We start from the raw sequence: 21,164 nt of genomic DNA, 5'->3' as shown, positions 1-21,164 counted from the left end.
ATCTCCCTGTGCCTCAAGCCTCTCATGGATAAAAGAGAGATAATAATAGTACATCTCAGAGTTTTTATGAGGATTAATGAGTTAACATTTCTAACATTTAGAAGAGTGCCTGGAATATAGTATGTAATATATAAATATTTGTTAAATAAATATATTTCTTTAAAATCATGTGCAATTATTCAGTATTCTATTCACAATGGACATGTGGATGTGTGGGAGGAAAAGTGATCTTTTTTTATTACGGTTGCTAAGGTAAGTTGGGAAATGAAGATGAAGGGAACCAAACCGAGAGGTGCCTTGGTCTGTTCAGGCTGCTANTAGAGATCAGGGTACCTATATAATTAGGTTCTATGTCTGGTGAAGCCAACTTCTTGGTTCTTAGAAAGTATCTTTTTACTGTGTCCTCACATTGAGGTAGATGTAAGTAGCATTCTCAGGCAGCTTTTATAAGGGCAATAATCCCATTCAAGAGGGCTCTGCTCTGATGACCCAGTCACCTCCCCAAGGCTCCACCACCTAATACCACTTTGGGGGTTAGATTAATTCAACATATGAATTTGGGGGAGACACAAACATACAGACCATAATAAGAAATACATTTGAGGAGTCAGAAACCTTCTTTATTACCACTTAGAGAAACTGAAAACTGAAGTCACTCACACAATTGGCAACAAAATCAAACTATGGAGAAAGAGAACATCTTAAAAACATTGTGTTAATCCTGTGCCTGAATGTGGCTAATAGCATGACCCTCAGATTTCTTAGACATAGATGCTAATCAATTCCTCTTTTTATTATTTTTTTCTGTTTGTGAAGCCTTTTTGGAATGGGTTTCTGTTGCTTGGTACCAAAGACTCCTAATAAAAAATTTTAACATTTTAATACCTCTTAAAAGAACTTCAGTAGATCTACTCATGTAATGAAGCATCTCAACTTGTGACTGTCAAAAGAAACATTTGACTTACTTCAGCCACACAACTTAAGTCCTAGTCTACTACCAGCTATTAATATACCTTCGTATTTCATTTGGTTGAACATCAAGTCAGTTTTTTCAGAGCTAAATTTTATTTCCTCTTAAATATTTATTGAGCAAGAATCAATTTCAGTCTGCTAATTAGTTTGCTACCACATCTTCCTGTCACCACAGCTCAATTTACAATATGTTATATTAAAGAGCTGTTAATTGTCTAATGCTATTAGTGTAAGTTTCACCACAGCCAAATGTCAAAAAAATTACTGTGTTTTTAGATACATAAAAGGTATCTAAAAGAATTGGTATAGACAGTATCATTAACACAAGTTTATATAACTAATATTACTTGGGGAAAATAATCTTTAATGTGAATGATCTCAATGAGTTTTAAGAAAAACAAAAGTGGGGGTGCCTGGGTGGCTTAGTCAGTTGGGCATCTGATTCTTGGTTTTGGCTCAGGTTAGGACCTCACAGCTTGTGAGTCTGAGCTCCACATCCAGCTCTGGGCTGATAGTGCAGAGCCTGCTTGGGATTCTCTCTCCCTCTCTCTCGGCCCCTCCCAAAATAAAGAAAATAAAACTTAAAAAGAAATAAAAACAAAAGTGAAAAACATCAATTTATTATGACTGAAATCATTAGTAAGAAGACACAAGAGAAGGGTGCTTAGGTGGTTCAACTGGTTCAGCCATGGACTCTTGGTTTCGGATAAAGTCATGACTCATAACTCATGAGGTGGAGCCCCGCATGTGGCTCTATGAGGACGGCAGGGAGTCTGCTTGGGATTTTCTCTCCCCCTTCTCTCTCTGCCCCTCCCCTGCTTGCATGTTCTCTCTCTCTCTCTCTCAAAATAAATAAACATTTAAAAAAGAAGAAGAAAGAAGAGATATTTAAAGGGTAAAGAATTTCAACTCCAAAAGATATAGGTTCAAATCCTGGCTCATAACTTACCAGTTTGTTTTGGAAATATATTTAACCTCTCTGATCCATAGTTTTTCACCCTAAAATTAGTGAGTATGATGTCCATTATTCAAGTCTGTAATGGGGATTGTATAATATGTGAAATCACATGGCATCATGCCAGGCACAAAACAGTAAAAGAAATAATAATATTAGAATAAAAACAGGAGCGGTTAAAGGAATACACAAAGATTATAAAGTTACTCAACATTATTGCCTCTGTCAAATATATGTTATGCTATAGATATTCTCAGGCAAGAATGCATTTACTGCAAGGAATGAGTTACTTACAAAACTGTGGAATGGGCAAGAGAATCAAGTATCAGTGAAAGTTTTCAGAGGAAAAGAATTTCAGGAATTTCACCACTGATATTTCAGTTGTCTGCATCACCAAAGCAGGAATTTGCTACTAGTTCATTTGATTCCTTTCTGTTTATAGAAAAAGGATTGTTTCCTCACCTCCATCAGTTATAAAATTACCATAATACAAAGATTTTGTTGAAATAACAGCTTTAATTGAATCTGTTAAATCTGTTTAGTTTCATCTGTCAATTAGACCTTGGAATAAAGTGCATGTCTATCTATAATATAAAGGCTGACCCCTGAGAGACAATGCCCTTGTGCAGTGCACAAAAAGACTGTAACTGGCTCAAGTCAATGTGACTTTATGTCTCTACAATTACATAAAAATGATCACATGATACTAATAGTGCCAAACACTAACAGGCTCTATTTCTTTATTGCTGCATCCTAACTAGTAATATGAGAATTGTATCATGATTTTGCATAAGATCATAATTCTCAATTCTGTATTTTGTATGTATGAATTCACAAGGGCTCATGATTTTTTCTTCCTCATTTATTTATTCCTTTGTTGAGACTTGTGTTCTAATTTATTTTATAAATTAAAATAAATTTGAAAATCAAATCTATGTGGGTTTTGTTCATATTGTTATTAGCTGCCTTCATAGAATATAACTTCACTGGATTCTACCTTTTGAGAAGTAGGTTATTCTGATAGTATGTGAAATTCTCATTCTCTCCCTGCCTTTCCCTCCGTCTCTCTCTTGTCTTCTAGGACCCACATGTAAGTGCTGTGTCTTTTTTTCCTATTGCATATTCATCATTTTGTTTAACTTTGTGGTCCAGGACCAATAGTTGTGATGGCTTATAGGGTGGCAATATTAGCATACTATATCATTAGCATCATCAATGACAATCTGTCCTGTTGAGTGTGCAGTAGACAGTCAGGCATGTTTCCAGGACTCAACCAAGGAACAATCAGGAAAAGCTCAGGTTGTCCCCAGCATCTGATAATGATACCAAGAGATCTTATCAGAACTGCCCATAATCCAGTGCCACTTTATATTATTGCCAAATTTTATGGCACAACCTTTTCCCAAGAATTTCTGATAGAGGCTTCTAACAGAAATGAGAAGAGTGATAGTTTATATGAAGGACAGACTGACCTAAAGAAAATGTGAAATAAATTTATGGTATGAAGGAAATGTCCTCTATCTTGATGATAGGATGCCCACATTTTTCAAAACTCATGATAGTTTACCCCTAATATCTGTGAATACCACTGTATATAAATTTTACCCTGAAATAATTTTAAAAGATATTAAAGAAAACTGTTTATTGTTTATTTCTAGCTATTCTGTCCATCCTTCTATATGTATACCCAGAAATGCCTTGAATGTTGTTTTCTTTGTTATGAGCACTTGAGATTTAAAAAAACATATTTTTCATAGTTGTGTGTATTTGTGTGTGTGAGTGTGTAAGAGAGATATAGGGACAGAGGCAAAAACAATAACACAGAGAAAGAATCTTAAACTTCTTTTCCAGTCTGAACTAAATTGACAACTTTGTATGATGTCTTTTTGTTGACGTTCTTTTGAGGTCTTTATTTGATGACCCATATCATTCGGGTACCCTCATCCTTGACTGCATACTTGCTTTTGTTAAAAGCTTTCCTTCTATACACAGTACTTTCCTCCTCTACAATTTTTTTTCCTTTTCCTTTCTTCTAGTACACTACCATCTTCCTTGTCAATGGGAATGAAGGTGGCCTGTTCAGACACTCTCTTAAGAATTGCTCATGAATTGTGCTGCCTCACATTTTTCCTGGCATTTTATAAAATTCAGTAACAATGTGGCTGTCTCCTTAAATTATTGACATATTTATAGACATAACTTGTAGTTCTTTTATAGATAAAACTATATTTTAAACAAGAAAAATAAATGTGCAAGAAAAACAATTTTTTATTAGAGGCTCTGAAAACTGGTTAGCTATAATGTGACTACTTGCTCCAACCTACTGACCTAGGGGTGTCTTGTTAGGACATAAGATAAAATAACAGCCAGTAAAGTATGTACTTTATTGACTTCTATGTTTTTGTTTATTTGTTTTGCATTTATCCTGAATTTGGAAAGAATCTTACTTCTTACTATCGCTTTGAGTGTGAATAAATTTTATATTGTGAAAGACAAGCTTCTGTTTATGGTCACTAACACTTGCTCAAAATAATGAGCATCTAAAAAGGCACTGATAGATTTATATCTTGAGATTAATGATTTGAGGTTTTTTTCCCCTAGATCAGAAACTACAAATAGTTTAGAGTTGATAAGGTAATCTATTTTGGTGTCAATATTACCATATCAGTTTCATTTTAACTACAACATTTTAATTTAAAACTTTCAGATGAAAAAGACTGAGGAAGTAATTGGCAAATGATACCTATACGTTTTCAAATATCAATTCAACTATTTATCCACACCGCTCTCCATTCAAACAAAGGGAGAATGCCTGACACTTTAAAAAATATCTAACTTCCATGAGTAAAATATTATCGTCCTCTGCAAATGTTGTGTAGCACCAATGCCCAGAAGCTAAAATTATGAAAGCATTACCATAGACAAGATGATGCTATATTTATCACAGAGCGTATACAGATGTCAAGTGTAGCAGTATTGGGTCTAAAAAGATTTTTTTTAATTCTGTTTTTTCACTTCTCTATTAGCATTATAATGTTACAAGAAAAAAAAGGAATCTGACAGCTACATTATGGATTTATGCAAATTACTTACCACAAACTAAGCAAAATAGCAGACACCTTTATACAAGGGGAAAATGTTCCTAAGCAGGTGCACTAGAATTCTTTCATGACTGTCAAAAGCCATACCCTGTGAACTCTTCCTTGAATTAATTTAGACTAATCTCCTCCAAATATAGAAGTCTTCATTTAGACTATCAACTTACAGTGGCCTTCTAAATGCCAAGCAAACATTCTTTATTATACTTCCTATCTGACTGTATGCAAACAACTGAAAAGAAATTTCTTCCACAGTGTGTTTCAAAGATTTTTAGTATTAGCTATTTAACAGTGTTTGAGTTTTAATTGCTTTTTTCCCTTCAATCATTATTTAGCTATCTCACATTCATGTATTTTTAAAAAAGTTAATATCTACTTCTAATTTATTGCCTTCCCCCTCAGAATGCTCCCTGGCTTCATAATATGATACAGAATAAATTAGACTTCATTGATTTCCATTGTAATCATAGCTATTGTGTAGCCTTATCTGTCATTTGGTTTCTATTCCCTCCTAGGCAAATAATGGCAATATTTCCAAATGCCTTTTTTTTTAATAAGTTCTGAATAAAGGGCAACCTTGTACTGTTTAACAGGCCTATTCTACTCTCAACTTGTTTAACCAACCCCTTAAAAGTTAATGTAAACAAACCAGACTGTTGCATTCAAGATAAAACATACTTAGGCCAGAATGTTGACTTCCTTTTCATTCTGATAGTGGAACTGAAAGAGACTGATCACTGCTCATTAGAAACTTGTTTGAAAACTTATTGTAGAAACATGAATATTTGAGACTGAAATTTTCCTTCCCCAAAAAGTAAGAGCCAACAAATACTTAATCAAAAAAAAGCCAAATTATAAAGTAGGTATGGAGAAAGGTGACTTAATTTATGAGGAAAAATACTTAAATTCCACAATTATTTAATAAACTACATCTTACATTTTTAGATATGTAATATAACTGGAAACACATTTTGATTTCCTAACACATGTCTTTAAATAAATTGTTTTTAAAATCTCAACTCATATCCTAAAAACAAATTAACTATTAGGAAATTAAGAATCCAAGTTTTAAAAGATCCTCTGAATGTCCCTTAGTATAGAAGATTATTGGTTTGTTTAAACCCCTAAAACTTCCTACTGTAAGTTTTGTAGAAAAAAATCTATCATTTGTACTAATACAGAAGAAAGCAATGCCATGCCCATCATTTTCCAGTAGTGAGAAGTTTCAAATTAATGAATGAAGCTAGATACGTAAAATCTAATTGGACAAAGATGGAATAACACCTAGTCCATTACTGCTAAGTGCGACTGGTGTTTTAATATCTTTTCAATTGTGACTTTATTTTGTAATTACAGTTGGTAAAAAAAAAATGCATTCATTTAATAGACTTCCTCTATTAAATGAATACATGTTTTTTACAAAATTCAAAATAGAAATGGCTGGGGCGCCTGGGTGGCTCAGTTGGTTAAGCATCCGACTTCGGCTCAGGCATGAACTCAAGGTTTCTGAGTTTGAGGCCCGCGTTGGGCTCTGTGCTGACAGCCAGTTCAGAGCCTGGAGCCTATTTCAGATTCTGTGTCTCCTTCTGTCTCTGACCCTCCCCTGCTCACGCTGTCTCTCTCTCTCTCACTCTCTCTCTCAGAAATAAATAAAACATTAAAAAATTTTTAAAAAATAGAAATGGCTAAGAAAGATATTGTTAAATGTTCATGACCAATAGTATTAAAGATGTTAAATAATAACCAAAATTCACTTTTCTCTTAGCAAATTAATAAATTATTGTAATTATTAATTTCTTATAAACACTGTTGGTATGTAGGTATGTATTTCATTACAGGCCTAGAGGACAGTATGAACTATCATATAATATGTATGAAAAAACCCTTTACAATGTATATATGTAGCAATCTCACTTCTGAGAACTCATACCAAAGAAACAATATTAATATTCATGACATTTTTGTTTATTACAGTAAAAATTTGGACCCCTAGTTTTAAAAAAATCTGCCAGTAGATACATTAAATAAACCATGGTACATGCATAAAATTAAAAACAGTGTACCCTTAAATATGAAAAAAATACTTAATGATTTTGAAAGATATTCATATATCAAAAATTAAATTGAAAATAATGAATAACATAATACGAAAGTGGGCAGAAAGAGTTAACATAGCAGGCCTACCTGTTATTCTCTGAAAGTCTTACTTATAAAGTTACCTGTTGGCTGACATCTGAGAATTTGGATTTCAGGAGAGTTCCCAACACCACGAACTGAGAAGAGTGGCTCATTGCACATAAACTAGGCAAAATATAGGACTTATACTTAACACCTGCTTTTCTTTTGGGAGTCTGACATCTGGTTATATGCCAAGCAGAAGGTACCTACATGATCAACACCCATTAAAAATCTTGGGCACTGAGTCTTTTTCAAACTTGCCTCATTGCCAATCCTTCACATGTGTTCTCACAAGTCATTGTTGAAGGAACTAAGTATGTCTTACTGGACTCTGTTAGGAGAGGATCCATGAAGCTCACCTGGGTTCCTCAGACTTTGCCCATGAGCCTTTTCCCTTTGCTGATTTTTGTTTTGTATTCTTTCCCTGAAATAATCATAGTCTTGACTATGACCATATATGGAGTCCTTAGATTTCTCTTAGTGAGTCTTCAAACCTGGGGGCAGTTGGTAACCCTTCTGACTGAAATATGTCTTCAAATATATAAATAAATATTTCTGAATAAGAAAAACAAAATATATGAAGAATATGATTGGTGATCATAAATATTTTTTTAATATTAGTCATCATTATTGCTATCCTGTCTACAATGGGCTTATATTACTTTTGTAATATATTTTTAAAATATATAGTTATTTAAATGGTTGATTTCTTTCTTGTTCCCAGAATTAAACTAGGAATCCTAATATAAAGACACAAGCTGCTTTTTATTTACAAAAAATAATAGTGAAATAAAATGAAATAAGAACTCTAGGACAAATGTAATATTTCTGAAAGTTACAATATAATTGGAGGTAACAAAATGGATAGTTACTACTAAACATGGAGAAAGAAGGTGTGGAATAACTTTCATTATTTCAACAAACAGCCAAATACTATTAATTTCATCACTCTTTCATAACGCTTCCTTATTTTCTAGGATATATAATATTATCCTATGTTAGTTTGCTACTTATACCTTCACAAACCAAATAAATTCAAGTTGGAGCAAAAGCCAAATTGTTTTTGTGTTTGACACTAAAAATTTTGGTATGTGGCATGCATTTTAACATTTTTATAACTTTAGTTTCCTCGTGACTCTAATTTTACCAATAAGAATAATTTCTGTTGAGGTCTGAAGTGTTGATTTGTATACTTATTATTTATTCGTCTTCATTTACTTATGGTATATAATTTGGCAAAAACCTTAGGGAAAAATTAAATGAGCACAAAACTGAATAAACTTCTAAGTATTGGTTAATTTATTTCTAATGAAAACCACAGAATAAAAATTTTAAATAGTGTGTGGCACCTGGGTGGCTCAGTCACTTAAACTTCCAACTTCAACTCAGGTCATGATCTTGTGGCTCATGGTCATGCCCCATGTCAGGCTCTGTGATGACAGCTCAGAGCCTGGAGCCTGCTTTGGAATCTATCTCCTCCTCTCCCTGCCCCTCCCCGCTCACACTCCTATGAGCCAAATCCTAACCCTAAACCTTTCAAAAATAAACATTAAATCTTTAAATTTAAAATACTGTGTTTAATCTATTTACAACAATCTATTATTCCCACTTGAAGTGAATAAATTGTAGTGGTAAAGTGTAATTATTTTTCCTTTGGCCAAGAACTTATAGATTTCAATTAATTTAAATATTTAACTTACTAATTTTGTTTGTTTGTTTCCTGGGTCAGAATTAGGGAATTAGGGAACACAGGTTTAGATTTAATTTAATTTGGCTCTCAGTGGAAGTGGGAAAAAATGTTAATGTATATGTTCAGATATTTTAAAAGTATGAGTCTCAAAAATTTAAGAAACCAACTTTTAAAAGTCTGCATTAATGTATACTTTTTTTGGGAAAATGATTGTGTAATGCTTCAAATGACAAAGTAGACATTTAGAAAAAAGAAAATTACAGCTCAGATTTATATTTTATAACTTTAAACATATACAATCTGACTATATTTATCCCTTTACCAAGAGGATTGCCATATTTTTCAAATATGTACGCATAACTAACCTAAATGAGCTACTTTGCATTAAAAACCACAGCTTTTTGCATTTTTAAATGCAGTTCTTATCTGGTACATAGCAAGATTACCATTGTTGATGTTATTTATTTGGGCCTGTTATGATTTCTTGGTTTTGATTGAGGTGAGACTAGAGAGAATGTTTTCTTTCTATGTTTAAAGCTGTCACTGAGGTTTCCTACCCCCATCACTTAATAGAAATTTCTGGGGCACTCCATTGTTTCAGGTCTCTAGTGAAATCACACACTCTTCAGTGCTTGACTGTTTATTTGGTTTGGCTGCCACTGTGGGAACAATTTAAACTGTTTGAAGAATGTGCTCAAAATAATGAGAATGACTGACAGCTGAGTGAGATTAAAAATCCCATAAAAATAAAGGTGAAATGCATTTTTTTATAACTTTAGATTTTTTCTACATTTCTTTTTACATTTTGAACTGTTATATAATGATTCTCATTTAGTTATTAATTAGTGGGATTCTCATTTTAGGTGAGTAAGCCACAAGATGCAGAAAGAAAAGCCAAATTTCTAAGAAAGATTTATGCCTTCTTATCCTTGTTTTAATGGCAAAATATTGAATGTTCATTTTTGATGTTTATATTTTTCTGAGAGAGAGAGAGTGCACATGATCAGGGGAGGTACAGAGAAAGAGAGGGACAAAGGATCTGAAGCATGCTCTGTGCTGACGGCAGAGAGCCTGATGAGGTGCCCAAGCTCACAAACTGTTAGATCATGACCCGAGCCAAAGTCAGATGCTCAACCAACTGAGCCACTCATGTGCCCCTTCTGGTTTTCATTTGAATACTAAGTTAGTATTAGATTATTTTCATTAAAAAATACTAAATATGGATTTCAAGAAATACGTTTTATAATTTCAAGCTGATTTATTATTCTTCAACATTCTTTATTTTTTTATTGGTAACTGAGAATTTCACAATGATGATTTTAGAATTGTTATATTATGTTTTAGTCTGAGGTCAGAGAAGAATCCAGAGGATCTCTCTTTCATGGAGGTTCTGTCCCCAATATCCCACCACCTCAAAAATAAACAAGAATAAACCACAGTGAACCATAGTGGAAATAATTTTTTCCATACTTCATATTAAAGCCAGGAATAACTTTCAACAACATTCATGGAATGTTGAAGGATAACTGGGCATAAGTTCCAGCTAAACTAAAAAAAAAAAAAAAAAATGGAAATAAGGTAAGAATAAAGAGCTACTCAAGAATAATATTTAGGTGTTAAGTTTCCTGAAACAATTTAATAAATTATCTCTCCTCTCTCCTTTTGCTGTCTCCCACTTCTTGAGTAATGCCTGCTTTACTAGAAGGCAACATGTTCTGAGCTGGTTGACGTTTCCTCTGACAAACTGCATTGCTGTGAATAGCTATAACCCCCTATACTAACGAGACAGCCCTCAATATCTATGTCATCCTTTGGAAGGGAACAGAGTAAACATGGCCATGTCAAAAAATCCAAAAGTCAATATGATTTTTGAATACTGTAACTTTTTGACCTGGAAAGACACAGAATATCATTGATTCTTCCTAGCTCACACATTTGTAGAACTACTTAAATTAACTTAGAGGGAAAGTAATGTTAGACTTGCTGATTAACACTACTTTTGAATCAAGTATTGTAAAATTATAAAGGACAGAATTTTTATGAAGAATTTGTAAGACATCTGTCCATATGACAAGTTAAATGTTCCAGTCTGCAAATAAAATAAATTGTCCACATCAACCTGAAGTTTTGTTTCTAAGCTGAGTTTTGGAGAGAGAGAGAGTATATGCCAAGCCTTTTACTTGAGTTTCCAAGTTAGATTTGGGCATCTTAGTTTGATTATCTTCAAGAAATGGAAAAAGTATAAGGAAAAGTCTGTAAATAAGCTGACCACCCCCTCAACTTCAATCTGAATAAAGGAAGTGACTTGAAGAGTGTGGCATAAATATTCATATAATTAGGAAAAAGAATATCTGTCACCAGGTACTTGCACTGACAACACAAGTATATGTACTCTTGAATAAACTGACAAGTTAAGATTTTCTTTGGTGCCAATACATTAATTTTAAAAATATAATACCAGTCATGACTGCAAAAGATAAAAATCAAGAAGATAAGAGAATAAAAATATCCAGGTAAGAGAAATTAAGAAAATGACTCCACTTTCGATTGTACAAAAAAAAATAGTAAAATACTTGGAATTAAGTTTAACCAAGGAGATAAAAAGAAATTTACCCTGAAAAAAAAGCTATTAAACATTGATGAAATACATTAAAGATGAGACACACAAAAAATGGAAAGATACTCCATGATCATGGATAAGAACAAATATTGCTAAAGTAAACATACTACCCAAAGCAACCTACAGATTTAATACAATTCCTATCAAAATACCAACAGCATTTTTCACAGAATTAGAGCAAATAATACTAAAATTTGTATGGAACCACAAAAATCGTGAATAGCTGTTTTGAGAAAGAACACAGCTGGAGGTATCATAATCCCAGATTTCAAGATACACTACAGACTTTTGCTATTTAAAACAGTAGTGGACTGACACAAAAATAAACACATAGTTAAATGGAACAGAATAGAGAGCCTATAAATAAACCCATGATTATATGGTCAGTTAATCTATGACAAACGGGACAAGAATACACAACGGAACAAAGACAGTCTCCTCAACAAATAGTGCTGAGAAAACTGGACAGCTCCATGCAAAAGAATAAAATGGAATGACTTCCTTACACTATACACAAAAATAAACTCAAACTGGATTACAGACCTGACCATCAGACACGAAACCATAAAATTCCTAGAAGAAAACATAAGCAGTAATTTTTTTTACATCAGCCATAATAACGTTTTTCTAGGTATCTCTCTTCAGGCAAGAGAAACAAAAGCAAAATTTAAGCTAGTGGGATTATACCACAATAGAAACCTTTTGCACAGTGACCCATCAACAAAATGACAAGGAAAACTACTGAATGGAAGAAAATTCTTGCAAATGATATATTCAATAAGGGGTTAATATCCAAGGTATATAAAGAATTCATACAACTTAATAGCAACCCCCCCAAAATCCAATTAAAAAGTGGGCAAGAGACATGAACATTTTTCCCAAGAGGATATACAGATGACCAGCAGACACATGAAAAGATGTTCAACATCACTAATCATCAGGAAAATGCAAATTAAAACTGTAATGAGATATCACCTCACACCTGTCAGAATCGTTAAAATTTAACAAGACAATAAATAACAAGTGTTGGTGAGGATGTGGACAAAAAGGAAACCCTGTGTACTGCTGTGGGAATGCAAATTGGTATAGCCATTGTGGAAAATAGTATGGAAGCTCCTCAGAAAACAAAAATGAAATTACCATATGATCTAGTAATTCTACTACTGAGAATTTATACAACTAAAACAAAGACACTAATTCAGAAAGAGATATACACCCTATTATTACAGCATTATTTGTATTATTTGCAATAGCCAATATATGGAAGCAAACCAGTGTCCATCCATATATGAATGGATAAAGAAGATATAGATGATAGATGATAGATAGATAGATAGATAGATAGATAGATAGATAGATGATAGATAGATGATAGATAGATGATAGATAGATAGATAGACAGATAGATAGATAGATAGATAGATAAAGGGATACTACTCAGTCATAAAAAAGAATGAAATTTGCCATCTGCAATGACATGGATGGAGCTAAAGAATATAATGCTAAGTGAAATAAATCAATCAGGGAAAGACAAATAACATATAATTTCACCCATATATAGAAATTAAGAGACAAAACAGATGAAGATGGGAGGAAAAAGAGGGAAACCAGGAAACAAATTCTTAACTATAGAGAACAACCTGAGGGCTACTAGAGAGGAAGTGGGTCAGGGGTGGGTTAATGGTCCAGGGGATGAGTTAATTAGGTGATGGGGATTAAGGAAGGCACTTGTGATGAACACTGGTGTTGTATGTAAGTGATGCATCACTAAATTCTATATCTGAAACTAAGATTACACTGTATGTGAACTAACAAGAATTTAAATAAAAAACTTGGGGGGAAAATGAGATCCTGCCAGTTGCAACAATAAGGATGGAGCCAAAGGCTATTATGCTAAGTGAAATAAGTCGGTCAGAGAAAAAAGACAAATACCTTATGATTTCACTCCTCTGTGAAATTTAAGAAGCAAAATAAATGAACAAAGAAAAAAGACAGACAAACAAAAAACAGACCCTCAAATACAGAAAACAAACTAATGGTTGCCAGAGGGGAGCTTGGGAGACGTATGTGGGTGAAATAGATAAAGAGGATTAAGAGTACACTTATGACGATGAGCACTGAGAAATGTATAAAATTGCTGAATCATTACACTGTATACCTGAAACTAATATAACACTGTATGTTAATTATACTTCAAAAAAAAATTGGCTAAAAAATTTCCTTTACTTATATGTCAGAAACCTGGAAATCGTCTTTGACTTTTCCCACTCTACCATATTCCTAATTACTAAGCCCTGTCAGTTATCTCTAAATTTCTTCTGAAAGCATGAACATTTTTTCCAGTCCTCATAGTATTACTCTGGTCTAAAGTATGATACTCTCTGATCTGTTTTTACAGGATCCCATAAATAATTTCTCTCCTTGATTCCACATTTTTAACCTCATAGTTCACTTCCCCCACCACACTAGACTAATATTCTTTTTTTTTTAATGTTTGTTTATTTTTGAGAGATGGAGAGACAGAGCATGAGCAGAGGAAGGCCAGAGAGAGGAGACACAGAATCTGAAGCAGGCTCCAGGCTCCGAGCTGTCAGAACAGAGACTGACGCGGGGTTTGAACTCACGAACCACAAGATCATGACTTGAGCCGAAGTTGGCCACCCAACCGACTGAGTCACTCAGGCACCCCTAGATTAATATTCTTACAAATATATATCCGGTTTTCTCCCTTAATTTAGGATATAGAGAGAATGTTACTCCCACTCTAACACTGAGAAAAAAATGGATAAATAAGACTATAATTTTTATTGAGTCAATCAGAGAATTGGAATCATAAATCAACTATGTAATCTGAATTTCAAGGGGATAGAATCCTCTAAGAAGAAATGGGACAGTGAGCAGAGTTAACAGACAAGAGGGTAAGGAGAAATTGAACAATTTGCTGAAGATCAAATCTTGGTTAACTTGTTAATCTAGAATACCCTGGAGCCCCAGACACAAGGAGACTTCTCATACTTTGTAACATTTTTCTTTTTTGGGTTTCCACTGAATGTTAACAAAGATTAGGGGCAGAGAACAAAGACCAGAGAGAGCCTATGTTGCTGATACAGGTACAGAGGAGAATGCCAGCAGGCACGGGGCCATGATTGGTGGCAAGTCATAAACTCTTGGGGACGGACATCAAATCTATTATTCTCCTCTTCCCCTGGCTAAATTGCTTTTCCAATCATATCCAATTTCTCTCAATTGCCTTCATGTTCCAAACTGTCTCTTATTTTAAGAAGTCTGCAGATGCCATTTCCTCTCCCTCTATTTTCCTTGGTAATTTGTTTGCTGATTCTTTAAATATATACTTAATTTTGATGGTACTTTCCATTAGTAAGTCTTCAATGCTTGATCCCGTCACTCTGTAGGGGAGAAAAACTAACTTTCCCTCTACCCTTCTAGGTTCTTGGCAGAGATCCTCCTGTATTAAAAAGATTAACAGGAGAAAAACAAATTTAGCTATGTCTTTACTACAGAGCCCCATGAAGATATGAGATTCAAAGAAGTAACCAAAAAGTTTTCATACATTTTACATTTTATACATTTAATTTAATTTAAGAAAAAAATTTGTGAATAATTGATAAGACAAAGGGGTTTGGGTTAGGGATAGTAAAATCAAGGAGCAAGGTTTGGTTATACAGCCTTGGTTATAGGGCCTTTCTGGCCCTAAATTAGGTTTCTCTAGTGCTGAGGGTGTTTTCTACACTCCCAGTACAGGGACACCTGGCACATGGGAGATTTATCTCCTGCATTCAGGACAAAGGAGGGACAGAATATTCTTCTTGCACTGGCTATTTCTCAGACATTTTTAACTCAAAATAATCAATATTTCAACATGACAAAATTTGGGGTGACATATTCTGAACCCTTATAATTTCTACCCAAAGATTTAATTATATGCCTCAAAAACTTCATTTATCATATTACTTTATACACTTTGCCATGTTTCCTCATGTTGACTGTTCCTCTGAGACCCCAAGATTCCCGAAAACAGGGACAACTTCCATCTTGCACAAATTTGTACAATGAGTACTCAGCACAGAAAAAAATGTTTAATATGTACTATCATATAAATAAAACCATCAATATAGTTTTGTGAGGAAATCACATGCATATACTTCAATACAACATATATTGTGTTCTTACTGAACCTTAAATCTAGCTATAATGACTTTATTATTTTCCTCATGTCTGGGCTTTTGCAGATTCATAATATGTACTGTGCATATTAGGTGTATTCTGTAATAAAAATATTGTATTTTAAAAACAAACACCCAGTAAAAACTCTACTGAAGTCTTTAACTGCAAACTTAAATAGCATGCAAAGATAAAGCCTGGCTATCTACATTGGTACCCCCATTTCCCATTAAGACTTTTAGTTCACAGTGGTAGCTTACAATAGAGAATACTGGCCAACAACTGAGCACACATATTTTACCATATGTAGTAGCAGAAACAAATCTGTAGAAGAAATACAAAGCATTTTAAATTGGGAACAGAAATTAACTACCAACTTGAAGAACTGAAGTAGCCAAATTTCATGTATTATCATAGTTGTGCTGTATTTAGTGAATTTTAACTGTAAAACAAAAACTGATTCTTCCCAAGAAAAAGCACACGTAATAGCCTACCCTTTATACTTTTTAGAGGTATAACAGATTCTTGGGATTGGGGCTAGAGAGGACAGATGTATGTACTTTGATACTTTTATTGTGATATATAACCCACTTTAAAAGTAAAGTGCAGAGTCATATGTACATTTGATGTATTCCAATATTAATTTGGTTATAGTTTCTACAAGAAAATACTGTTGAAAAAAATTTCCCATATCATTTTCTACCTCTACTCAAACTTGAGTTCAAGAGAATATATTTTTTCCTTAACCATGCTAGTTTAATAACTGCTGTTAATCTTTCTACTATGCTTCTTTTCTGGTTACTACTACACAGTAGGATGAAAGCCAGAACATATCTAACAACTCCAAGTACCTCTTGAAGTAACCATTTGATGATCCTTAGGTGATGTCCTTATACTAGTTAGAGTAACAACTATTTAGAGACTCTGTGAGTTCCAGGATCAAAATACCACTGAGGGCAGAGTTCTAAGTTAGAATTTTCCTTATTACTCAAATAACCTTTCCCTTCCTATTCTTTTAGTATCTCACCATAAGTCCTACTGATATCTGAAAATTAAAGAGACTACTGACATCTAAAGTGAAAGCTTAATATGTCTCATAATAGATCAATCTTCCAACTCATTGAAGTCTATATCATTAATTACATGTTATCTTTAATATATTAATTTTTTCAGTATTTCATTTGTAACCAAGTTGATTTAAATATTGCTATAGCCAAGATTATTTATAATACAGTTTAACGAGTTGAGAGAAAATGGGTCTCTTAAAGATCTTTACGGCCTGCCCAGTACTCTCTTGTATGGGAACCTAATGCTTTTTATTTTATTACTATTTCATTGCACATTTAGGTGATAGCTTTGAGCTTAAAAGAATTCTAGCATTGCCATTTGCTGAGATTCAACTTATACTTTGAGCAATATTATTTCCTTTAAAAGATTGTTTAGTTTCCTATTCCTCGTGTTAACTATGAATAGAGAACAATTTTCAAAATAAAATACTTTATAGTTTTTTTTAAGAGACACATTTGCGTTAAAAAAAGAAAAAGGTAAACCAGACTGCTGGTCATATTAACTGCAAAAAGACTGCTTAACATTTCTGAAACTTAAGCCTGGAGGATACTCAGCATTATGAGATGGACTTTTCTTCAATTCATATTAAGGTATTTGATAACAAATACAAATTTAAATGTCTTGATAGCACTTTTTCCCTTAGAGAAAAAAGATTAACAATAAAAAATCATATTCCCAACGCTGGCTGAATTAAATAAAACACAAATTTAAAAGAGAAACAATGATAGAATTATACTGATATTATAAAAATATGCCCAATTTTAATGTGATAATAATAATGTGGTAATATGACAATCATTTCTTTTAATTTGGCTTTATGTTGTCCTTTGTGGCTCTCAAGTACTTGAATATGGGTTTCTTTTTGATAGTTATTAGGAAAATGTCTCAAAGATTGCTGTTTTTTAAAAGATATTTTTCAAAAGTTAAAACAAAAGAACAACCCAAAAAATATAAATGACAGCTTGATGTCCCATGTATATCACTTCTTATATCTTCAATGACAGGATCAATCAGTTTACTTATTAATGCACAGCATTCCTTTCCATACTTCAAGGTCAAGTGTATTTTTGTAAACCAAAATATGTTTCTTACGCTGCATCACTTTGGATTAGTAGCAATAAAATCCTCAAGAAAACAATGTTTTCTCATGCTTGTTGAGAAAGTGATCAACTGAAAGAAAATATCAATGTAGACAAAATCCTGAAGCTAAATATGATAAAAGAAAGTTGCAAGAGCATCTCCAATTTGTTGTTGACATAGATCTGCATGGTTAAGATTTGTGATAAAGAGGCACCTTACACTTCCAATAATAACATTTATATACTTCAGTAACCAACACACATAACAGCAAAATGAATTGGTTTTTTTTTAAGAGATATTCATTGCATTCTTGGCAGATATAACTTAAGAAACACAAGCTCAGGAAATATTTTCATTGACTAGAATCCATGATTATCTTTTTCTACCTCCTAGATACCCTCAGACCTAAATTTCTAGATCTTTTAAATAATAATACTATTACAGTACTATGAGACTCGTTCTCCAGAGCAGGTATTTATTCCTTTGTCCAAAGAGTTACCATTCCTATCCAAATGAGTTTCATATAATTCATTCCATCTGTTTTATCATTCTAAGTACTCCCTCTTTTTTTTTTTCAATTTTCATGGCATGCTTTGAGAAACCCTGTTATCTCCTTCTTGAGATGTCCCCCTCTTCCATAAACCTTGTTTTCACCCTTCCCCAAGTTTCGCTTGATGTGTGGGTGCCTTTGGCACTGACTTTCTTCTTCACATGCTTCCCTTTCTCTGACCTCACCTCTAATCCTGCCTCTACTTCATCTACTTCATTTATTTCAGAGTCATCAAACAGAATGAGATGAGACTTGGGGGAACTATTCAGAGACTGGCCAATTCAAGGTAGATTTCTTAATTTGTCTGCAGTGTTTGTGGTGCATTTTTGGGAAACTGATTGTTTACTTTTCTCCATTCTGGGGCCACAGAGTACAGGAGTTTTCAATGATAGCCTCAGATCATAACAATACCATTTTTTGGATATATTTTACACTATGTTCTCTTTGTTTTGATGCATTTGTTCATCTACTTTATAATGAAAATCATATTTTACTATTTAGGAGTTATAAACCATTTAAGGAAAACAGATAACAAAGAGTTCTGGCAGTTTAAGGACTGCTTCAAATTTCAATTCAAAGTTACCTATTATGTTATCATTTTTAAAAGAACTAATACAGACACTACTCAAGTTGTATTGATCATTGTAAAGGGGGAAGAAGTAAAAAAATAAGGAACTTATAAATGTTAAATATTTTGATATTGTTACAGATACAATAAGTACTGTTCTTGTTTTCTAAGTAGTTTTTCATTAGCATTATTCAAATTAGTCTTCTAAATTTCTGGTCAAGGAAATTGCATTTACTGATCTTGAAAAAGTTTATTCAGCCATCATACGATTTACTAATTATCTACTCTTTACCATGAATTAATTATTTTTAATACCACTCTACTAAACAGGAAGTAGCCATTGTGTCTCTTTGCATGAAAGTACTTCAGTGTTCAGAAAATCCAGTCTCCAAACATGTTAAGACTTCTTAATGGCTTTATATATAACTAGAAATAGACACATAGTGAAAATGTCATGTAAAATACACTTCGGTATATTTCTCAAAATTTAAATCATTTTCAGAAACACAATGGCATATTTAAAGCCCAACAGTAAGCCGAACTTTTGCAAATACATTTCAATTCTGAAATTAAATCACTTGCTATACATTTTCAAGTGGATGGGGGTTTGTAGCAGGAAATTTATCTTTACTACAAGATAGGGCAGTGATTTCAATCCCAAATATGAGGAGTTCCAACAGCAAAGTAGATGGTGTCATTAAACGTGTTCGTAAGGGGGCAGGGGGAAGGGCGCCTGAGTGGCTCAATTGATTGAGTGGCTGACTTCTGTTCAGGTCATGATCTCGCAGCTCATGAGTTCGAGCCCCACATTAGGGCCCGTGCTGGCAGCTTGGAGACTGTATCCTGCTTCAGATTTTGTGTCTCCCTCTCTCTTTGCCCTCCCCTGCTCACACTCTGTCTCTCAAAAATAAACACATATAAAAAAAATTTTTAAAAACCCTGCTCTTACGGGGTTTGTAGTGTGTTGCAAGCAGTACAGACATGTACTCATACTCCAAACGTTGTTTCAAAAGTATTTGGAAATTTATTTGGCAGATGGCTACTGCCAATAATAAAAGAGGCAAGCAGACTGATAACACCAAGCCTAAGAGGGGGTGTGTTTCCAGGTAAAAGAGCACAGTGTTTGAAAGAGATACCTGGATTCAAATCCCCAAATGGCCATCAACGGGTTATGTGAAAAATAAAAATGAACTCACTAAGTATACGAGAGGATTATATGAAGAACCACATGAAATGATTGGTTCCTAATTGATTTCCAACACTTATTAATTTCCTTCCTTCGAAGTACCGTTTCTAAAGATATTTAGATAGAAAAGAAGAAATACATATGAAAGTTACATAGACACCAAAATATTACTTCTGGATACATTTCATGTGGAATCAGAAGTATTACAAGAACTTCATATGCTCCACAAAACAATTCCTCTTCTATTTGAAAAGACCAAGAAAAATCTGAAGAGATGTAGGCTCTAGTCAACTAAGTGAAGCAGGAAATATGGTAACAGCATGTAACAACTCTACCTGCAATCATCCATTTTTAAAAGTCTACAATGTGATAAAATATTATCAGACACTATCACAAATAAAAAACACATAGACTGGTACGTGCACCATTTTTGAAGCTTCTTAAACATTCACTCAAATGCCCAAGTAATGGTGGACCCATTTGCTGCTTTCTCATGCTGATACCATTTATTCTTTTTTTTAAGGTATTTATTTTTCCAGTTTTACTGAGGTATGATAGTGAAAAAAAAATTGTACATGCTTACGTTGTACATCTTAAATGAAATCATGTAGATATCTTTTTCCTATGCTACTATATAAAAATTCACAAAGATTCTCACTCTGGTTATAAGAAAATCTAACTTTCCTCATCTGTTCTCTTGATTTGCTGTAGGGTTATATTAAAAAAAAAAGTATTGGGGCCCCCTGGAATTTCCTCTTGAAGACTGTTTTCTGAGGAAGAAAATAGTAATGCTACATAGTCCACATGGAGAGGCATGGTAGCAGGCATTGTGGTCATCAGTTCAGACCCTGTGATTCCTATATCTGGATTCAAATCCTGGTTCTTCTACTTCTTAACTGCCATAGCTATAGAAGTTACTCTGCCTCACATTTTGCTCTTTCTCAATTTTCTCATCTGTAAGATGTGGATAATTACAGTAACTACATCATGATAGCTATGAGGAATAAATAAATGTTT

This window comes from Crocuta crocuta, unplaced genomic scaffold (assembly GCF_008692635.1).
Source record: "Crocuta crocuta isolate KB4526 unplaced genomic scaffold, BGI_CrCroc_1.0 scaffold226, whole genome shotgun sequence".
NCBI lineage: Eukaryota > Metazoa > Chordata > Mammalia > Carnivora > Hyaenidae > Crocuta > Crocuta crocuta.
The sequence above is the reverse complement of the archived record's forward strand: the minus strand, read 5'-3'. Positions refer to the sequence as shown.